This window comes from Anas acuta, chromosome 3, assembly GCF_963932015.1.
Source record: "Anas acuta chromosome 3, bAnaAcu1.1, whole genome shotgun sequence".
NCBI lineage: Eukaryota > Metazoa > Chordata > Aves > Anseriformes > Anatidae > Anas > Anas acuta.
In genome coordinates, this window is record NC_088981.1 from 9,725,316 (window position 1) to 9,749,226 (window position 23,911).

At 40.0% G+C, this 23,911-nt stretch overlaps 1 long non-coding RNA gene across 8 annotated transcripts in view; it reads right to left on the reverse strand.

Moving 5' to 3' along the window:
- Positions 1–23,911, reverse strand: part of LOC137853359 (uncharacterized) — a 484,321-nt gene that overhangs the window by 37,342 nt on the left and 423,068 nt on the right. The window contains exon 8 of one of the 8 annotated variants that reach the window (XR_011094437.1): positions 13,513–19,182. The exons of the other annotated variants lie outside the window; for them this stretch is intronic. This is a non-coding gene — a long non-coding RNA (uncharacterized lncRNA). Of the gene's footprint in view, positions 1–13,512; positions 19,183–23,911 lie in introns of those variants that run through there. 8 annotated transcript variants of the gene reach the window in all.

Genomic DNA, 23,911 nt, shown 5'->3' on the forward strand with positions numbered 1-23,911 from the left:
TGAATCCTTAAATAATAAGGCTGTATTCCTACCATGAATTACACAGATAATCACTCCCACTGTTCAGCCAAGCATGCACATAAGTCTTTGAAAGATGAAAACCTAAGGCCTTGCTAGCGTATTGGTTTAACTTAAATCAGTACTTTAATTGATTTATTTAAGCCAGTGCCAAACCTGGTGTGACTCCCTGATTTCTGCTGAAGAGCAGCTTATTTCATTTTAGTTCCAAAAAGCGTATCTTGATTTTTTTTTCCAAAGCATTCCTTCCTCCCGTTTTTCACTATCTCTGTATTTATGTGACCTTGGGTTGACATCAGTTCAGTTCTTGAGGACAGAAGAGGTAAAACAGCCACGACCTTGTCCAGGGCTCCCTCCGTGAGGGACAGAGCCACTGCCCATAAATAAGGGCTGTCGGGACGTCTCTGGCTGGTGCAGCCACTCGCAACCCCCAATTTCAGCTGCCTACAGGTTGGGGAACCTAAGCTGCTGTTGCCATCTCTGCAAGTCCTATTTTATTTTCTTTAAAAGAAACCTCCATGCTTCTGGCCCGCAGAAAAAAAAATAAATAACATCTAAATTTTTACAAATTCAAATTAACATCATCCAGAAAACTCAGATCAGAAACAAAGAGTTCCAAAAGAAGGAAAAACAAAAAAAACAAAACAAAACAAAACAAAAAAACACAGCAGAAACTCCTCTCTTACTAGCATGATATATAAGCTAGCCTCCTGACTTTTGGGAGGTTATCTCACGATTTTCAAACGCCTGCCATTAGCAATCAAAATAAAGCTGGTTTGATTTGCAGCAAGAGCTTCTCCATCACTGCCTGGTTCAACCGGACTGCCCTTCTCACGTGGCCTTGTGTCGCCCAGGCTCCTCAGTCCTTGCTTCATGCTTATTTAGAGGGACTGGTGACAGAGGAGTGAGAGCACTAAATGATCTGGACTTTTCTCAAATTAATTTACTGGAGCTCTCTGATGAATGCAGTGGTCCAGAGGTAAAGGAAGGGAAAACTCAGCTAAAATTATTAACCAGGAAAACCCTTTCAGAAACTCTTCTTTTTTCTGTAACTAAAAATGTCACAAAATAATACATTTCTTTTCCTAGCTAACTTCAGCATCTTTTTCAATATGCTCCTAGAGGAGCTCTTTTTTTTCCTTTTTTAAGCAAAATTATATTGAGGATATATAACTTTTTTTTTTTTTTTTAAAGTTTCTAACAAAATATTTATTGTGCAAGACCTGGAAGATAAAAAAGATGCAACTGTTTTTCTTGGTTTGTTTTGAGGTTATTTACTTAGGACTAAGCACCTCATTTTTCTTGTATACAAAAAGTAATTATGCAGTCAAAAGAATTATGGCCCACATACTTCAAAACATATGAAAAATGTAAAACTTTATTACATACATTAATTTCTAACAAAGGACGTCTCCAGCATCAGTGTAACTGGTATGAGGCAGATAACTGATGTATGGTATATTTGTTGATGTTCCTCCCAAATGGGTTTTATAAAGGCAAACAAACAAATAAACAATTTCTTTCGTTATGTCTCGCTCTCCCTTATAAATTTCATCAGCCTCATATGGGGAAGCAGGGTTGTCCATGGATTATTATTATTATTTTTATTTTTTTTTATTAAGCTAAAATATTCTGCTCTAGCAATCTGTTTGCCATGCTTTCCCTTTATTACCTGCACATTCCCCTGAACATCTCTCGCTTTTCTCAAATGATGCAGTTCCAGTTCCTGCCCAGGTCACTGGCCTGTTCTGTTATTTTTCTCCCCCCTTTTTCTTCCCCTGGTTGAATTTTGGTGAGTGTGGCCAGCTCTTTCCTACTAAATCAGCTGGGCTGGGGGACCAAAGCAGGAGTTGTAAAAGCGAAGTTCACGGCATCCTTATCTTTAGCTGAGCCACTTTAACTTTCTAACTATACATCTGGGTACCATATCCAAGAGGAAAAGGATAGCCATTTAAAACGTCAAGAATAACTGAAATCAGTTCTCCTCAGTGCCTCTCTTGAAGAAACAAAACAAGATTGAAGTGTGAAAGACAGATTCAAGATAAACTTATTCTTTAGCTTTAAATGAATAAATAATGCAAAACCTGAAATTTTTAATATTAATTCAATGACCTAATCAGATACCTCATGTCCTTCCACTACACGTTTATTTGTTTCTGCTGTTTTAAATGCATTATACCTATAAATATGTACATTTCTCATGGTTAGGCAAACCTTTTGCTCCATTGATACATGTGACAAGGCCAGAGTAAAAAAGACTCATGGCATTCAACAAATAATACACACTCATAAATGCTGGGGGTTTCTGTTCCAGTGAGGCAAAGATATCACACTAATTTAGCCAAAAAGCAACTTCTGCATCCCAATTTCAGCACAGATGACTGCAGTATTTCACATATGACTGCAGTGCCTTGTCAGGATGCCTCTGTGCAAACTTTAGGGAGCAGTTTGGCAGCAGGAGGGGAGAGGGCTTTGCTCACGTCACGCGTCTGGTCAGCTCCTGGCATAGCTGGGCAACTAATGGGACAACCAAAACTGCCTTACTGAGCCTTAAGAATTAACATCAGTAATGAAGTGGTTGTTTGTTGGCATCTCGGTCCTCACTTTTATGGGCCTGGGCGCAGCCACGTGTATGGAAGTCTCCAAAAGGCAGAGAAATCCCCAGCTGAAGTTCTGGGTCTGAGCTCTCTAAATTTGGTGGAATTTTGAACTTGGAGTAAACTCAAGGTGCATCTTTAATCAAAGCACAGCATTTGGGAGCTCAGGGCAAATGGGAGGGAAAGATTTATTTTGAATTATACCTAAGCCATGAGAACCACAGTAACCCTAAAGGCTTCCAGCCTCAGAGCCAGCGAGCAACCCTGCCTTCCCCAGCCCCTGTGCTTTCCGTGGCTACTTGCTAACTTGAAAATCTGAAGCTGCACGTCTCTATTCTTTTGCACCTTGTTTAGTCCTCTCTCCCTCTATCTATCCATGAAAAAGCTTTCAGTGTTTCAGGCATACTCATCACAGGTATCATGAGAAAAGCAGACCAGGGCCAGTTCTCAATGGACTGTTTGTTTTGGGCTGAAATCTATCCACCTCCATTTCGGGCGTCCATCGGCTGAGCCACCATTTGACATGCCTGGCCCCAACAATCACAGGGGCTTGGCGGGTTAAAAATGCTAGGATTTCATTTTATTGCAGGGATATTATTCATTCTTGGGAAGGTTCAAAAGTACATGCGTCAACTTATGTCATCAGGGTCAAACAAAGTGGCATGCAGAATCCTAGCCAGATTGCATCGGTGGAGGGGTCTGGAGGCAGAGCTGAAGAGCAAGGAGGAAGAAAAATGCTTTTCAGGGCATACTCTGGACCACTTCATCCTTCAGCAAGGGGAGGGCAGAAGGTAAAGGATCCCCCCTGAGAACATTACCCTGAACAGAGCAAACCGAAATTGAGTTGTGCACGTTTCACTGAGGCTTCCCCTGCTTCTTGCCCAGCGACACGCTGATGGGTAAGGCCATCCACTAACAATACCTCCTCAATCGCCAAAACGTGCCTCCAACATATACCAGCAAGCCCACAAGTACACACAGACTAGCACAATAATAGCATTAGATGCCATTAACAAGCTTTAGCCTTGTTTCTTTTCAGTGGAAAAACTATTTGACATCCCTCAAGCCCAGGCTCAGTGCTGCTTGACCCTTTCCCTTCCCTGCCTACATTAAAAGAACAACTAAATAGTTGCACATAGAGAGAGCAGCCCCTCCTCACTCCAGGTGTCTGCATTTTACTTAGGGCCCCAAGCTTGATTCAGCTCATACAGTTTCTGACAAGCTTCAGCTGGCCCTCGTCACCAGACAGGCAGATCAATTAACAGAGGGATTTTTCTTCCCTAGCTCTCTTCCTGGACCTTTAACCCCTTGTGTGTCCTAATGCTCTTGGAAAGAAGGGCAAAAAGCAATTGCCAGAAAAAAAAAGGATTTTTTTTTTTCCATGTAAAGCTTTTACTTTTTTCCTTTGGATATTGTGCTTTTGCATTTTCTGCCCATCTCAGAACCCCACCTTTCTGTACACTTTGGTTGTTCAAAACTTCTCATTTATTCCACCAGAATTGAAGATTTGGAAATTCCCCCTTTCCATTATTTTTGTTTTAAATCTCATTACATTTTGCTATTGGAAGTAGTGAAAGGAATGAAGTTTAACATTTTCTTTGGGGTGGAGAGTTATTTTCCACTTGTTCATTTTTCTTTTTTTTTTTTTTTCCCCGCTGCACCATTTTTTCCAGATTGGCACATGGAAAAGATAAATTCTGGCTAAAGAGGCCAAAGACCAAGCCCGTAGCTGACACTCTGTGAGCTTTCTCAAAGAAAAGTTGTCGGAGTACAAAAGCAAAGGAAAATTAAAAAAAAAAAAAAAAAAAAAAAAGATTTTGTGGATGGAAAAGAATTGCAACAAAAAGGGTCAAGAAGAAAAAGATTTTAAAAAAAAAAAGTTTCTAAAACTGCAAAATGGAAAATAAACAAAATAACTTCAAACTGGAAAAAAAGCATAAATGGTTACAAATTGCCCCATGAAACAGAAACAATGTCAACATTGACAATTTTATTCTGCAATTTAATTATACCCCAATTTGTCTTTGGTGAGAGTGTACAAGAGAGCATGTCAATGGCATGAGAAGCTCCTTCAGCAACAGCAAAACACAATAAATAAATTTAATTGCTAGTGATAATAATTAGACATTTCTGTGAAAAACAGTTCCCAGAACTACTGAAAACTATCGAGAAAAATAAATGTTATGGCTACTACAGGGAAATCCATTTAAATGTATTCATACCGATAAAATAACACTGGTGAGGTTTTTTAATTATTTTCACTTTGGGGAAAAAAAAAATACAACAAAAAAAATAACCCTCTCACAGTGTCTTAGGAGAAGCTTACACCCCTACTTGTAGAAATAGATTCTGACTCTCACTTCAGTACCAAAGCAGTACCAGAACAATAACGATAGTAATAATAAATGATGAATAATATAAATGCCACACAACCTGTCAATCTCAGAATGCTGCATCAATGATATACAAGCAAACAAATCTAAAGGCAGAGAAACAAAAGTTGTTCTTCCGTAAATAGCCTTCAGCTGGTGAAATACACCTCAGCACTAGCACACATCACTTTATCAGGCAGATAACAGCTTCAGCTCTTCCTGGGTGAAAGTGATGGTCTCCTGCTCTCTCTTCTGAGTCCAGGTATACGTGCTTTCCCAGGACAGGGTAGAAAATAAGAGGATGAAAAATCCCCTAGTGACGTGGGCATAACGAATGTGAGCTGTCGGGCAGAGTTAAGGGTATAGCATCTCCCCTCTGGTTTATAGGGTGTGAGTTTCTTAGCAAGGAAGGAGGGGGAGGGCTGTTGGTAATCTTTCACTGTGTACGAGGGCTCCTTATCGTGGATTTGGTAACAGAGCACTATTTCTTGGACGGATGGCTGCTGTTTAATCTTTTCAGTGCTTGTTAGGAAACACGAAGTCACTGCTGACACAGATTGGGAAGGCAGTAAAGAGTGAAGGCGGGTCAGTGATGCACAAAAGAAACAATAAGCGCGAGGAAGTGTTAAATGATTATCTTGAGGTGAACAGATTGGTGGGAATACTTACAGAAGGGAAGGACTCTCTCTCCTGGAAAGAAATAGCTCCAGAAAGAACATGGCACTGTGGTGGGTACACATTAGCTTCGGAGCTGGAAGGGTAACTTCAGTCCTTAGGATATGTAAACAGGGGGATATAGGCTAGAAGCCCGAGGTAATATTATCTTTGTCTGTGGCACTGGTGTGACCACTAATGGAATAGTGAATCCAGTTCTGGTGCCTATGTTTCAAGAGGTTGTTGATAAATTAGAGAGAAGAGTCATGAGAATGGCTAAAGGACTAGAAAACACTGGGAGGATTAGAAAACAATTGTGAGAGGCTCAAGCAGCTCAGACTGTTTAGCTTAATAGAGAAAAGGTTAAGGAGTGACTTGCCCGCAGTATACAAGAAGCTTCACAGGAAACAGAAATCTGATGGAGGGCTCTTCAGTTTAACAAAGACATACATAAAACAAGATCTAATGTCTGCAGGTTGAAGCCAGACAAATTCAAGCTAGAAATTAACAGGAAATTTTTAACTGTGAGAGCACTTAGCAATGGGAACACATTACTGAATATTGTGGTGGCTTCTGCCTCATGATGTATCTTAACATCAGTTTTGGAAGGTCTGCTGAATGATATAGCATCATTTAAAGGGAGACCTTAAAGAAGTCCTGTGTCCTTCACTAGGCAGAAAGGCACACAAGATAATGGCATTGCTTCTCTCTGTCTTTAGCATCCAACAATTTATAATCTGTGCTTTATGTCTAGACATACATGGCTATCTTCACTGATGTGTAACAGCGTGCCTGTTATTAAAAAGCCAGTTTGGGTCTGTTCATACTCTTAAGCTGTTACCAAGGAATAGAGAACATGGCTTTAAAATGATGCAAACGATACTGAAAACTTTCTAAAAGAGTTGTTGCTTCGGTTCACGTCAATGCCAAAAAGAACAATCTTAATTTGTTAGTCCTGCACAGTGCAAGCACAGAAGGCCAGTGACTCATTCCACTTCTCCCTTTTAGTCAGATTATGCCCAACTTTTGCTTTTAATTTGAGCGTAGATCTTGCCAGCAATTAATATTGCTGTCCTCAAATGGTCCCAGAGGGAAGCTCAGCAGGTATGAAACAGCAGGATGTTTTTGTAAGGTGTTTATAAACGCACCACTGCAAACTTCAAAAGTGACCTCTCTGAAATGCAGAATTGCATTATCAGTGCTGATCTACTCTCAGATTCACTGCCCTGCTCATTGTATAATTCATTAAGGAGTGAGCCTAATGAGAGAAATGAATGCATTCTTCCACCACAGTTCAGATAACATTCCTGAGAGTAAACTGCTCATTTCTACTTCTTCATTCATCCCTGCAACACTTTGCATGCAGTCAATTACTGTAGATTGGTTTCTTGTTGAATCAACAAGATTTGGCGGTAGGGCCCCTTTGAAAGTTAAAGCTAAGATGAGTAGTGCAATGGGCTGATCAATCCTATGGTCCCAAGCATTTGTCAAATGGGATTTAATGAAAGAGGAGTGTCCTTGCTAACATGCTAAATCCAGCCTGTAATCCCCAGTATAACAAGAAAACAAAGACGTTTCCATCCCCTCCTATATCAGGAATAGAGATAGGATGATGGAATGAAGTGAACATAAAATAATTGTACACACAGAAGCTTATGCAAAAAGGCTTTGTTTGAAAGTGCTGGAAAGCCACTCACCCCGAAACAATGGGGCAAATTAGCATGCATCCAGCCCAAGGGTGCAAGCAGCACACACACGCACTCCCGGTGACGGATGCTTAGCTCTTGCTGGGAGGTCACCACTACGAATCTTTCTTGAGAAGGCAGCATGTCAGATTTCAGACACTTTCCCTACAAATGGGCTTTTGCAGCTCAAAGGAGGAGGGGGGGGAGCTTTTCGATCCAGATAATAAAGTCCATTTACATGAAAAGATGCCGCTTTCAATGACATGATTAATTTCGGAAATACCTGGCATCTGAATGAAGCAAAGACTTCAAGAGATGACTGATGATGAGAAAAGATAATTAGGCAAATGTCAAGAGTCAGTGTTTTGATTGGTGACTGAGAGGCTGGTCTGACTAGGTTATCGTATACTCATTCCAGATGGAAATGAAAGGTCTTTGTAGGGGAGAACAGGATGATCCCTTCATGGTTAAAGACAAACTCTCTTTAAGCCTAGATTTTTCCTGGGTTTCCCTCCATTGCAACCATCAGTGAAGCCTCCTGCCCCAGCAAGTGCTCTACCTGAACAGCTTTTCAAATGGTACTGGACCACGTTTGCCCCATTTGAACCTTAAAATGTTTTTATCATGACCAATATATCTTGCATTTTATTACTGAGAGGTCTTTGGCTTTTCAAAACATCCCAGGCTGACTTCTCCCCACCTCTCCAGAGCTGAAAGATAACACAGCCATTTTGCGGAGAGGATCAAAGACAGGCCCTTCCCCAGATGTGCCCAAACGCCCCCTCAGCTTCCCACCAAATGCCTGGGGTAGTGACGTGGCACTGAGTGCTGGTGCCCTCCACAGGACAGATAACAAACCGAAGAGGATGCCGGGGACCCCAGCGAGGTGTACTCTGACAGGATTGTCCTGTTGGGATTGACGGATTATCTCCCCGTCAGAAAAGGGAGCATTCACAGGACCCTCTCCCTAATCCATCACGGCACTCCCGACCGCGCTTGCCACTACTTGCCCCTTCTCCACGCACACCACTTTTGATTTGTGGACACGCCGGCTTTGTGCAGGCGTATTTAATCCTCAGCAGGAAAACCGCCAGAGCTGGAGACCTCACTGGGTTTCCAGACCTGTTTTCAGATGAGTTCAAAGCACAACGTGCTTCATTTCTCCATTGTTGTGGCGTGGACTGAGCATCAGGCCTGGCTCACCATCTATTGAACCAGCTGCCGACGAAGACCTCCTCTGCGAAGGCAGGCCAGGAAGAGCGGACGATGAAGCACCGGTCTGCTAAGTCATACCTAATTTGGCTAGCCATCCAGCGCTGAGGCTGCTATTAGTTAATCTTCATGTAATTTGTTAAAGTAGGCTTTATGAAGTACTGGAAATAATTGTCTCCCTCCCCCCTTCTGAATTCTGCAGCCGTGCACGGTTAGGGGTTTAATAACAGACTGTATCGTGCAGTCAGAAACGGTGAAGGTTTTATAGCAGTGCATTAGCCAGAGGTGGATAACCTATCTCTAGAGGCTTGATTGACTGGAAACATATTCTTAGCCTGCTTAAAACTGCTTAGAGTGTGTCACGGAGGTCCCCCAAAATAAAACGTTCAGTGTATTTAGTGAAACCCTACACCCTAAGTACATGTAAGGGCACTGTAAGATACTAATTAGGTTGTAACATAAAACACCGTAAAAAGCAAAGCATGACATACAAAAAAATGTTTTAGCTCTGGCCAGCTCTTTCATGTTAGAGAAATACATTAAAAATATATTCATAGCAAATATACTGAGGCTTTGAATAAATCTGTTTCTAATAGTAGCCCATAGCTGGAAAAGATAGATATTGCTCATTATGGAGAAATTTCTACTTAGAATTGTCTTCAAATATTAGAAACTATCCTTATTTACTTTTTGTTTATATATATATTAGAAAAAAACAATCAGCTTCCACAAAGACCAGCAAATTAACATTTTGATGACACTGGTTATATGCATGCCCAGCACTTCCACCCCCCAATATTTCTCCCAGGAAAGGTAAGGAAAAGGATGATACCAGATGAAAATAATGGTTCTGCAGGATGCCACACAAAACTAGAATAATAAGTGATGATAATAAATAATTTCAGAAGTGTAACACCAGATCTTTTCCTCTGAAATTTAAAGCATTGCTCAAACACCTTTCACTTGAGCACTAGTAGAAAGTTACTTGTTTTAAGGTGAAAGGCAATTCTTCAGTTCTATCTCATGAAATCACTCACAAAGTACAAAAGCGGTATCCTATTTTTTTTTTCAGCATCTACAAATTCTGAGATTCTTAGTATTTTATTTTTTAAGCATTAGATGTCAGCCAAAAGATTTTATCCATGCTTTTATGCGTTTCTTCTGTTACCTAGTGTCACTCAAATATACCACATTATATAAATTAGAAACACGACCTCCTTAATAACGTTGGGAATTAGTATAATTTTTAAATATTTAAGAATATAATTATTTACCTGCATTATAAATATTAACATAAAACATGTGTGACGTACTGAAAGAAACATACCTCAGCACTGTCAAGTATAAATCTAACTTCATCAAACAAAATTATGTGTACATATGTAGTTTTATAGGAAAAAAATCTAGGTGGAATAGATCCCAAAGCCTTTATAAACACCTCTAATGACACATACATAAATATAATTTGTATCGTACAAAAACAACTGCATAGATTTAAATATTATCATACCACTACCAAAAGTTACCTTTGGAAAAAGCCTTGGCATTGTTGCACGTTATTGAAAGGAATGAAGTGCTAATTTAATAAATATGTTGCTAGCTGTGTTCAAACTAAACACCAATAATGTATGTTTGTTGTTGTACGTGCATAAGGTTACGGATTGCAAAACCCCGTTAGGAAACAAGCTGCGTTTTATCAATGAATATATTCTTCTTGGGGTTTTATGGCTTCGCTTTCATGTGGATGGTCACTTTTCCTCCTTTGTTTGGTAAAGGTACAGTTTATATTTCTTCTCAGATTTCGCATTTCCCTTGAAGGTTTTTGTGATTAACAATATAATATTTTTATTGAGTTATTTCACACACAAATGACTGGGCCCAAAGGGTATTCTAGGTTTACAAGATTTTACTAATAACTATGCTCCCCTTTGTATTAAAGCTGCTAATTAGTGCTTTTAAACAGCTCAACATTTAATTCTTTGAAGGCACCATATCAAGGGCTGATATAAAACTGTTTATGTCGAAGGATATATAAAATAAGAAGGTGTTAAACCCAACACAAATTGAGTGGCAGGGGGTTCCCTAAAGTGCTAATTTTATGTTTGTTTTCGTCTCATTTAAAGTTAAGATGTCTGCATTACAACAGTGATGTGTAACATGCTTTACATACAGATTAAGCAAAATGTGTCAATTTATGAGACTTATTTGCCTGAGAGGTAGTCACTAGTAGTTTCATCAGTGTTTTTATGTGTGCATATGTATGTGTGTTCCCTTTTGCATGTGGGTACACAAAAATGTGTGTGTGTGTTTGTGTACACACAGCTCTGTGAGTACCCCCACCCAGAGGAATTAAGTTTTATGTCCATATTAGCTAGCCCCTGCATGTCCCTTTACTTCAGTGATTATGGAAAACTTATAACTAATTAATTATCTGAGATTGCTCATTTAAAATTTTTAAATATTTCATTTCATTTAAATACACTGTGAGATTTTAAGGCCACATTTTGTTTAATTGGTATTGCTAAACTGAACTGATTTATACACTCTGAGAATATTAGATGGCTGTAATAGAGGAATAAATGATTTTTCAGCTACATTTTACCCTCCTTTTTCCACGTTAGCCTTCAAAACACCCCAGAAATTCATTAGAAACAACTTAATACTCATTCAGATATGCTTTATTCCTCTTATTAAAGAGTGCTGAAAAACTGCTTCTTAGGAAACAAAACATGAAAATTTACTTTTTTTTTTTTTTTTTTTTTTTTTTGCGGGGGTGGTGGTGGGGGCAAACACATTGTCCATACAAATAACATTTTGAACTCTGAATTTAACACTGTTTTAAAAATAATTATCAAGTAAATTTCTGGTTCTCACCAAGAACCATGAATTGAGTGAAAGTCTCAGCTGCCCATCTTCAGCTGACCCCACTCCAGTTCCTGAGAGCACCATTGCTGCAATCCACTCTCTGCACCCACTTTCAGAGGTGTGGTAATTGTTTTCTGATACATCTCCATAACTATCCATAAAATAATGCAATATCCTGCAAACACTAGGGACTAGATCCTGGAAGTGAAACAGCTCAGTGCAGAATCCAACCCAAGCTATGTGTTGCTGGTGTAATTAATCAGTTTACAGGTCTTGAGCTTGAGTACAGGTGTAGTCATTTCAGGGTTCACATGCAAAACTGATGAGAATTTATTTATGCAACCTAGCGGCTGTGCATAATTATCTACTAAATGTAATTTACATAGCACCAAAAGTGTTTGATGCAAACATTAAGATGGAAAATGTCACTAAGGTAAAGCTGCAAGAGGCAGGGGGGAATGGAAAACTATCTACCAGCTGGGATAACAAACACATCCATTTTATCTACTAATGCTATATCTTATTGCAAAGAAGTGGAAGATAAGAACTAAATATCCAGCTTTTGCTTAGTATAGTGAACTTTGTTGAGAGTTCCCATCTTAAACTACATTTGGTTTTGCCTTTTCACTTTCAATATACAAGTATTAGACATCAAGATCTGGCTGTACTGGTCAATGTACAAACACATGCTAAAAATAGACTTTCCCCATAGATATCAGCCTGAGTAGACTGCCTGTTTGTGAACAGACGATAATGTAAGAAGAATATGAGCAATAGCATCTTTGTGAGGTTGTTACTTCAAGAACAGTGCTTTGCCACTGTGTTATGTTTATTTAGGCAAGTGTTTTTCTCCTTTTGGTAGGATGAATCACTTTGCGACCAATGCTACACTGTGCACAAATGTTTTGGCCTGTTTATTTTATATGTGTGTACAAAGGCAGTGGGTGGAAATGGATTGGCTAAACTCAAGATTTTCTTAGTATCATCTTGAGTAAAATCCAGCATGGCTTTTTTAGAACTCTGTTTCAAAAGGCCTGTTAAAGCTTTATCTCGTTTCCAAAGTATATGATCAGCTGGCATTCTCAAAGCAGTAGTAGCAATGCTGTCCCCACAGCTTCAGGAGCAACACTAGGTACCTCTGATTTATGCACACTGAAGTATCTAGAAAGACATATATATTGTTTAATGTTCCAAATTTAACGTGAAATTCCATATATAGTGCTCTATAGTTGCCTCAGTATTAGAACCTAAAATACACCGATTTCCCATTTTTATGGTCTCTGTTTCTCTGTTCCTGAACTCAGCTTCCCCTGGAGAGCCTCTGGGAGCAAGAAAAATTGGAAAGTTGCCCTGACTCTCATTCTGCCCTGACACATGTGTTGGTATGCTTCAGAGCAGCCTAGAGGCAGCTTCGACAAATAACATCTGGCAGCTTGCCTCCATGATTTGGATTTATCCTACTGAACTTTAGGCACACACACTGAGGCATCTTTGGTGGGAGCCCATCACTTTGTTTCCTCTCTAGGCAATAAAGACAGCCATATCCAAAATGGGCATCCCCAAGGCACAGAGGATTTGGTTTTCTTTATAAATTAATCTCATAAAAGAAGAAAAGAAGAGCAGTTGTGATGTGAACTCCAGACCAAATAGAAATGGGAGAGCAGCTCTGCCATTTCTCCTTTTAGTAGCTCTGGAAACCTGGCTATTTACCTACTGATACCTGCTTTTTTTTTTACTGTACAGTAAAAAGGGGTGACCATTGTAGCTGAACATTTAGGAAAGTCAGAAATTCTCTGCCTGTCTGGTCATTTACACTACCAGGAGACACACCAGCTTTCTCCTTTGCTTCTCTGTGAACTTACTATACTGAAGAGTTGCTTCACAGGACTGCATGACAGTCCAACTCCTAATAAATCCCACCTGACTGAAATGAATTAGGTCTGGGAATATGTGTTCCAGATTATTAACCAGCACCTTTGCAAGTAACTTACCATCCACATTTATTAAAGATATTGGGTGATAATTTGTGCAGTGTTCTGGATCTCTCCCTGGTCTAAGAATTATGATAATTAGTGCTCAGAGAGAGGATGTCACTCATATGTTTCTCAGGGTGCTGAGAATAGCATATCATTACACTCCTTTTAGATTTGAGATGGATAACTCCAAGGCTGTTGCTATTTTTTAACCTTGGCCATCCAAGAGGCCACTTGGTCAAGTGGATGGAGGCTCAAAGTGATGGTTAGGGGACCTGTGCTCCAGCTCCAGCATGGAACATCTAGGCTGGTCCCTAATTTCCAGATGCAAATGAGAATAAAGATCCTCAAGGCTGGAGTTCTATTTCAGGAGGCCCCTGCCCAAGAAGAAAGGCTAAGCTTGGTAAAATGCGTGAAATAGAAAGTAACTGCATCTTTGGTGCATAGTGTCAGGTGAGGATCTGATGATAATTCAGGTGGCTGTAAAGTGAGAGACCACTGCAGGAGGAGGGATCAGTGCCATAGAGAGACCACTCTAAAAAGCCTTGTAAGACCTTAAAAAATGCAGAAAATGGCAGAAGACAATAAACTACATCTTCATTTGGAGACACTAGAAAACAGGTCCTTGAATTCTAGGAGATAATTTAAGAAGAAAATTATAAACTCGCCCATGAACTTAAATTCATTTCTGTAAGTGGACTTTCACTACCCAAAGTCCTTAGATCCCAAACAACCAACCTGCCAGAATGACCCAAATAGAAGGCCTTACTGATACACTCACAGTGCAGATTCAAGAGATGGTTAGCCATGTCCTTCATCTGAATTACACCAATCCCACAACGTTATCTGAAAATCTTTAGCCTTTAGATTCCTATGCTTGAATATGATGTTTTCACACCACTTTCCTGAAAGAGAAAGTAATCTATGTTTCCACATCTTTATTTCTGTGTGCACTCATGCAGACACACAAAAGACTGTGATAACAATACCATCAGCTAGGTTTTCTTCACCTCTCTGAAAAACCCTATTTCATAGCTAGTCATTAAACAGTCCAATAAGTTCCATCGTGCTACTTTGGGGGATGGAAAAAAAAAAAAACAAAAAACAAGTTTCTCCTTCAACAACATATTCCTGCTTGGCTTTCATCAAAGAGTTAAACAGCCAAGGGCTTTTAGCATCTCATTTCACTTACACACATAGGCCATTATAACCTGCATAAACAAGGATGACAAGTTGAGATTAATGAAGGTCCCAAAGTGACAGAACAATTTAATTGTCAGAAATCATAGGAGGTGAACTTTGCCAGTGTATTTATATAAGACTGCCAAAGTCTAAAAACTTCCCTAATTGATTATGACCAATAAGTAATAACACTGGAAGCAGTTTTCTGGTATACAAATAAGAAATGACCCCAAACAGTTAATAGTGGTATTAAGATGCATAATATAAGAATATTAGATTGATAAAATAAATGACCAATAACACTCCGCAAATAATTGTAGTGTTTACACTTTCAAGTAGAGCAGAGGAAAGCTGCAGTGCTGACAAAAGTCAAATGAAGTGGTCTGGTTATAGACAAAAAACTTGCAACAACCAGGCAGAGAGCCTTACACTGATATGACTGCAGCAGAGGCAAGCAGAAACCCATTGAATCTGCAGTGCAATACTGTTCCTCCTCTCTTGTACTTTAAGAAAGTTTTAGGTTTATTTTCTCCAAGAATCTTAAAATTATTGTGCATGTTTGCTCTGAAGGAGTTAAAACAGTGCTATGTAAACATACATACACACACACAGAGTTCTGATACTAATTAAGGGGGACAAGCCATAATAAGTCTCTCTTCTAACCTTTGGAAGAGTCACCAGGTAATTCAAAACTCAAGCTACAACCCACAGCCCTTTGTGTTTTTGAATTCCAGGGACTCACTCAGTTGTTGCCTAAATATACGATCACCTTTAGAGCTCACCACCTCAACTGGAAGCCTGCTCAACCTGTTCCCTTGCCTTTCTAGGATCGTATCTCCTTATTTTTCACTTCCACATATCCTGTCTTATGTTCCATTTATATCTTGTAGTCAGGCTTCTCCAATGATCCCAAGCAAATCATCAAGCTAATTTGAATGATAACTCTTAGAGAGCTGGAATAACCTCTCTTTTAATTTTTTTTTTTTTCCAGAAGGTAAGTAACTAATTGTGCTGGCGGTATTTCCCTTTCTAAATATAAAGAATATCTCTTTATTCCAGTAATATTTTACTTAAATGGCTGCCAGGGATGGCTGTATAATTGATCCTGCCTTAGAGCAGGAGAACAGAATATATGGCCTATGGAGTTTCTTTCCAGTCTTACATTTCAGTGATTCTCTAATGATAAAGGAAAAAGGCAGCACTTAATGCATTTCACTCATATCACCTCATAACTGTCCCTTCACATGACTAAATCAGGCTCATTTCACCATCTTGTCCTCCTATTTACAATGGCACGTGTCAACTTAGCTATTCCAAACTTCTTCCAATAAGCAAACCAAACAGGATACTGTAGACCACGTTCTGCCTCAATATACATGAGCTGCTCTCATTAGATCAAAGAGAAAGGTAAATATAGCTGAGGCAGAAATTGTCTCCATATGTCATATGCAGCCTAACTGGTGTTTTATAAAATGATACTTACTGTCACCAGCAATTTGTGAAAACACTCCCAATTTCTCTGGGATCTTCCCCTTGCCATTCTTTTCAAACACTTAAGAGAAAGGTTAGATTTTAACAGGATTTTTTTTTTTCTTTTTTGCAAGCAGAAAGTCTACATTTACTTTTCAACAAGAGCCTGAAAACCTCAGTCCCAAATGCATTACATGCCTTTGGAGTTCAGAAAGAAAGTGCCCACATTTCAATTTAGATTAGTTAGACACATCTTGATAAAAGCTGAGGTCTGACTAACCTTCCTTACTGCTGCTTTGAGCAGGGCATACGCAGCGTTAAGGGCAAACTCCTCTCAAGTTTAGCTTCTCCCTTCATGAATATATTATCTGCAGGATTTTTAGCACATATTTTTCTGTTTTTGAAAATGGCCGGACAAATACTTTGTGTAAACTTCTTTCAGACAGTAGATAACTTCTAGCTGCTGCTTGGCTGATGTGTTTTGAGAAATGAATAATCAAAATTCATGGTGTGCTGTCTGGTCCCCAATGCATTTTAATTCTTTGATCAGATAAATGTAATTGGTTCAAAAAAATAAAAAAGTATATGTCTTGAAGGGCCAGGAAAATGAATTCAGAATGTGCTTTCACAACCAGTTAAGGTTATTTACAGAGAGGCTGGGCCTCTATAACCTTTTCCCCTAAAATTTGTAGTGTTTATTTACAGAATGTGAAGGAAAAGGAGCATTGAATCTAACCCTGAAGGGTTAACAAGATGTGCTTTTGGGGGAAGGCTCAGGTCACACTCCTCTTGAGCCAACTAGGCATTCAAGCCTTTTAACATCATTAAAATCCTCACCGATAACAAAACCCGAGCTCCTCAGCCTCCTTACGCCACCCCCAGTTGGAAAGCTGGGAGCCCAGCTCGCAGCAGCATTGGGAAGGACGAGCCCCAAACATCACGCTTTGGCTCTGGCACTTTTGCTTGATAAGTCCAAAACAGTCCAGTTTGACAGGCCCTTTATATGCAAGCTTGAAAAATAACCTATTTAGCATTCCCCAGCTCCAGCACATGATTTCACTGGGAAACTATGCAAAAGATACTTTGGAAATAAATATGCACAAGAAATTACAACTCTGTCTGAATGACCCCCTACCTTGGAATGTCTAGAACTGTGAGAATTATAAGGTCAGGAAATATGTACAGGCCTAGTGCCTCGAAAAGTTACTATTCCTTATTAGGAATCTGCGCAGACATGGAAGCAGGAGTTGTATAAACTAAAAGGAAGATTTTTTCCTGTCGCTTACATGCCTAGTCCTTGACCTATCCCATTTATAGTTTCCTTTAAGATACTATGCATTGCAAGTTCATTTGTTTCCTAGTAGTCCTCCAGCAGTGATCTGCAAATCCAGCCAATACTTCAGCCAGAGCAGGGCTATGTAAGCAGAAGCTTTAGATTTATATGCCTGTAAAATCACAGGTATTCATTTATATCGCTGCTAACAATTTTGAGCTCCGAGTCTACAATTTCCAGGTAAAAGGTATCCTTACTCTCTGTCTGAAAATTTTAAATGCAGACATATAGAACTGTTTAGTCTGCTTTACTATAAATAGGAGGTAATATGTTATTTCAAACAAAAAGCATACCATAAACTACGCACTTAATTTTGACAGATTGTGCTTTCCTATATATGGCTCGGTCCTGCTGTGCTTTCATGGATCAAACTCCCATTGACTTCAGCTGTGTCTCCTAACAGTGCAATTCCAAATACTGCCTTTTGTTATATTTCACACATTCATTTTTTTTTTCCTAATCCTTTCCTCTGCATAGAAGTACTGTATTTGCAATATTCAGTTGTAGGCTTGCACAGGCTACACAAAAGCATCTTACAAGCTGAAAAGTGCTTGCAAGAAGCAATCCTTTCCCCCCACCTCTCAAATGACATAATTGGACAAGTCTCAAAATTCAGGAGAATACCACTGCTGCAGATCACCCCCGAAATCTGCAAAAGGAAAATAACTGCTTTTACATCAGAGATAACCTTTCAGCTAACTTTCTCCTCTGCGTCCCTCCCAGTTTGCAGTTAAATTGCATGGTGTGTTTATTCTTCCAGTGAACAGACCCATTATATGACTTAAAGTGTTAGCGTACACAGCACTGACATGTCCATTACATCCATGCACACTGATACCTAGATTACAGAGAAGTTCAGGTTACCCAATTAAGAACTTGAGCTGCATTTTGGAAACTGAGAAGCAGGAGGGAGCTCTGGTTAGGGTATTTCAGTTTATGTACTGATAAAGACATCGCCTGTTTGCAGAATCTTGGTCTGCCGAGTTGCAACAGAAGGAGAGTGGAACTGAAGAGAAAGACCCAAGCCCAAATATCATTTCAAAGTGCTGGCTTGTAGTTTAGCTTCTGGGAACTGAAAAAAGGAGACTGAGGAGATGTGGTTTGTCCTCACGCCAGAGCGGAGAAGCAGTCTGGAGGACGGGCGTGGGTAAAACCCACTGCGAGGGGCCCATCACACTTAGGGCAACCTGCCTTGTCCCTGTGTCCGATGGCCACTTTACGCTCTGCCTCCTTGTTTGCATGGGGCCTCAAGCTTCAGGCCAAATAGTCTGCATAACCATTGATGCAAATATCAGGTTAATTAAAAAAAAAAAAAAATCCAAACCCTGCTGTATCAGAAATATGTCCCTGCCAGCACTTACCTTCCCAGTGCTTCATAGGAAAATTGGGGCAGATTTTGCCAAATGCCTTTTTGATTTGAGCTTACCATTGACTATCAGACAATGTCAGCTGTAATTAAAATAAACTAGAAATAGTGCAAGAGCTTTTCTGATCCTTTAGTTAAGCTGAGAACATAGGTATTATAACTGCAAGCGATGTCCAGTGACTTAGAACTGGAAGACCGAAAAACCAATCTTATGGCAGGGAATAAGGCTTGTGTCTTCAATGCCGCTCTTGCAAGGGGTCTGAGTCCCAATTATGAATGCTGCGGGTTGGCAGCACCGCTCTGTACTGGTATAAATAACTCACGTGCTGTGGGACAGCAGCGCTCCTTCCTCTGCGCTTTGAGACCGCTCCTTTCCTCTCTGGTAAGGCCGTGCCGTGAATCATTTCAGGTTAATGGGAGATTCTCCGCCGACTTCAATGGGAGCAGAGCTGAACCTTAAGCAGTTGTCAGAGGACGACACAGATAAAGGCGGCTGTAGCCGCTTCCATTTTATTTAAAGATGTTGTTACGTGCTTTGACAGTTCAACCCTGCACATTTAAACATTCAGTTACTGCAGCTTTAGTGAAAGTGATTCTCGCTAGCAATACAAATCTCTGGTTACCAAACATTTACTTTATGCTCTCAAAAAGATAATCTAACAACATTTGGCGTTTTCTGTTTCCAAATAAAAGGAATTCATGATATCCCCTTGTGTTATTGTTATGGACTGTACAGCTAAATTTAACTCCTTTATCTTATGCTGATCTTTCAAATAAAGTTCATTATTATATCAGGTATGTTCACGGTTAGCAATGATTGTTTAATATTAAACACCCTTTGCCAGTAAAGCTCCATATATAATTGACTGTTACAATCTTGGTTACAGCTGTTCCAATAATAAAAGCTCTAATTAAAATCACATTCAGATTTCTGAGATAACCACTTTGGCCTCGCTCACACAGCAAATAGTACCTTGTAACTGTCCCAGAGACCAGAGAGAGACCATTTCTCCAAGAAAGCCACTGATCAATGGAAGACTGCAGGATCTGTTCCTCTGTTTCACTTACTACTAATAAAGCAGGGGCTGAAATTTTGATACTTTCAGGCATATTTCTAGCCAGTCAAATTCTTTAGCGGTAAGAAGTCCAGATGAACTTTTGAACTATGGGACTTTGCTGAAAATCTGTATCAGATTCTTTCACTTTCTACAATGCTTTTGTAGCATGTTTTTCCAATATTTTTCCTAATATCAATACAACTAAGATACATGAATTGTGAAATGTCCCTTGTTGTCTCTGATATTTTCTCCTGTATTTCCTTCCCATCCAGCCATAACTTAAAAAAGCTTCAAATCTATTAATAGGTATTCAAGTTTGGCGTAGATGATGGTATTCTCCTCCTTAGATAAAACTGAAATAATCTTCTTTGCTTGTAGCTATATGGAAATGCCTACCAAACAGATCACCCTGCTCATATGTAATATGCCACCGTGAAGATGGAACATGCTGTTCCTAAGGATGTTACAATTAGAGGCAAAAAATTGCAGTGGTTAAAAAAGAACATCAGTGAATTCACTGAAATGGGAGTTAGTTTTGTGGCAAGCATCACTGATGCTTGAGGAGATCCTTCTGTACTTGCTGTCCCCAACACATGCAAGCATATAACTCTTTCACACTCCTTCCCTGGAACAGAACAAAGTTTATCCTTTTCCAAACTCTGATCGTTCTCACAGCTGGTACAGGTGCTTTTACATGAAGTCAGTATTCCCGTTTATCAGTTCCATAAGGATTGATACAGATAGAGTTGAACTTGTTCTGCACCTACCAGCACCTCACCAAAATATTCTCAGATATACACCCCACACAAATTCAACTTCACCATTACCAGCATAAAGAAATCACACCTAGAATTCCTCTCCACTTGGCCATTGATCTTCCCACTGAAAAAGCATTCAGTTTAAAGGATTGCTAACGCTATGCCAGCAGGAGCAGGCAGCTATCACACATAAACAAATGGGTTCTGTCCTGGTAATCTAACCTTACGATAAACCACTCCAACCAAAATTTAGCAGAACCAGATGTGTGAACTAGCCTCTTTTCTTGACCCAGTCATCTTACCATAGCATAGTCCAATTTTCTTAATAATAACATTGCAAAGCACTAGCAATTCAACTCTTCTTTCTTTCCTTAAATAAAGCAAGCATGCGGGGAAACTAAAAACACGTATGTTTAAAGTGGTAGAAATAAACATTCTTAAGTGAGAAAAGGAAATGAATGAAGTTCCCACCAGAAGACTACCTCACTACCACCGTGACTGCAACTACAGCCCAAACTTGCAGCCAGTGCCCACCAGTGTTATTCTGGTCACTTCAACCACACTACTCTAGTTCACACCCTCTGAAAAACTCAACCCTTACACAAGAGCATGCAATTATGGCCAGGCAGTCTTGACCACTGGAGGGTTTCTTCACTGCTGGGTCATCCTGAAATATTCCAGGAAAAGATCCGTGGCATCCAAGATGTCCTCTTTTCTCCTCTTTATCCAGGATCAGTCCTGCTGTGGTTGGCTGAAGCTTTCTTCTTTGCTCTTCATTCACCTCTGTAGCCCCCTGCCTTGTGGGATGGATTGAGGAGGCAGTGCCAGTGATACTCAGCAGGAATGAGATGTTGTCAGTTTTTGAGCAGACTCCTAACTCATCTGAATTGCTCCACACTGGGTGCAGTGATTTAGGAAAGTCCTGCTGATGCGCAGAGCTATTTTGCAATCATGCCCTTCTGTTCATCTGTTCCATTCAAGTGAGAGAACACTACAGTGACAAACTTCACTTCTGAGCTTCCTTGCATTTTAAATTTATACCCAAAACCCACATTGAGAAAGCGGTTTGGTGTTTCCATACAGAAATAAAACCTATTTATTTTTATGAGGGTAATGTATCAGGCTAAATAAAAATAACCTCACACAGCACTTCAGGGCAAAAAAGAATTTTGCATAATTCAAGGCAGTGACCTACAGCATGCTGATCTACAGGGGACCCACTCTTCCCCTACCCCTTGGTGTACTAGTTACATAGGACAGTACCAGCTTTGGCAGCATCCTTCTTGTTGCATCATTCCAAACTGCTTTACAGAGCTGCCCTGCTATCAGTGTTTCTGTTGTCATCCATTATTTTCTGATTAGGCACAAGGAGAGGTATTCCTTGGACTTGTGGCATCAAGAGGGAAACAAGTTTTACACTTGGTCACTAGGGTTTCCAGCACATGTCTGCGGTGAGATTTTGACTGCATCTGGTCAGCTCTCAGAGCCTGACAAAGCATCTTTATTCAGCAGGTCTGAACCTCGCACTTGCCATAATAACTGACCCATTCCCCCCCACCCCCCCTTCCCCCATCTAAGAAGTGAACACACATGATGTATGTTTTAATGTAATACAGGGCTCCCCTAGTTGTGTCTCAGCTTCTCCTATCTGGCACCAAAGCCTGATTAAATATTAACATGGGGTGGGTCCTATTATTTCCTGACTTCCGAGAATCCATTGGTAAATTGAGATCTAGCTGCTAAAAATTTCTGACACAACATCATTTGTATTGAACCCCCTTTCCATGCCAGAGTGCCAGTGTTAATAAATCAGGCTGTTCTCATTGAATAAATCTATTTAAATACTTATAAAATATTAAAGATGCATTTGGGAAAAGCCTCTAAGGTGATTGTTGCACCCATGCACCTCACAGTAACTAATTTATTAAAGAGTTTGCAAACCTGGGAAGGAAGGGAAAAGAAAAATGGTTTCATAAACCAAGAGCAGAAGCCAATTTTTCAGCTAAGATGATGAAAGGAAGCATGCATTTCTAATCAAAAAGACAGATACGCCTTTTCTCTCCCACCATTCCCTCAACAGCAAAGTGCCTTTTCATCATCAACAACACTCCATTCCTAATGTCTGCTGAGGCCTTTCTGCACCTTCTCCATACACTAGTAATGTACACACAGCATCCCTTTGAAACAAGAGCCCATTAGCTGTGGCAGACTACCTTTTCACATGAAGTCCTTCCGTTGGTAGTCATCAGCAGAGTGCTAAATCATCCCAACTGGGCATGCTCACATCATGGCAGCGGGATAAACAGATATTTAGAGCCGCAGAATGAAAATTGCTTTTCTACCTTTCTTGAAGGGTATTTTTTTTTAGGAAAGGTCATAAACTACACAGGGAACATCAAGCTTTCCTCTCTCACTCCCCTCCCTCCTCCCTTAAATACAGATTTTTTTAACAAATCCACTTTTGCTTACACCCAGGTCATCTGTAATTTTAGACCTTCAACCACCAGCCAGTCCCCTTTAAAGATTACATAGTAAATGCGACCATAAATTTGCCCCACAATAAGAAACGAGTTTGAGCATGCCCTGAAAGAGGGATTTATGTGATTGTTTTCCTTCCAGTGGGTGTGGTGAAGGGATATAGAAACTGTCAGCGAGAGCAGCAAGCGGGGTGATACTTCACAATAGCTACCTGAGTAATGCAACAGAGATTAAGCCTAAATTGAGGACTGCTATTTCAGAGGACAATTAATTTTCAGGCTGTCGTAAAAGCTCTGTTGACATTTCTCAGCTGAGATTTTGCTTCTCAGTAAGGGTTTAAACAGCTTTGTTCAATGCAGGCAGTGGTGCTGCTGCCATTCTTTGGGTTAAGTCTAGGCTTTCCCCCCCAAATAAAAGTGTAATGCTTTCTATTGTATTTCTTTCTCTGACATGCAAGAAAGCTTCTGTGTATTTTGTTAATGCTTACTTCTAGATCTTCACCTGAGACCCCATCTCAGACAGCTTTTTTTCTGTAAGTGACTGATTCGGTATCCTAATGCAGTTGCGCAGGAAAAAAAAAATGAAGCAACGAAACTATAAGCAGCCTCTGACCACATTTGGATAAGGGTTTGCTTGTTAGACACCTTTGCTGATCCCTTGCAAGCACCTAGGAGCACAATGGACTCTAGGAACAGAAAATCTATTTATCTCTAACTATGTTTTTCTGCATGCCTGGGTTATCCTGCAAGTCAGTAACCAATTTTACCAAAAGAGATGGCAGATGATGGTTCCAGGTCAACAAAGAAAAATTCTGGCTCCTACCTGACAATACTGCAAGCATTGCCTTTTGCTTAAGTGACAACAAGATGCCATCCAAGCTGACTATGACA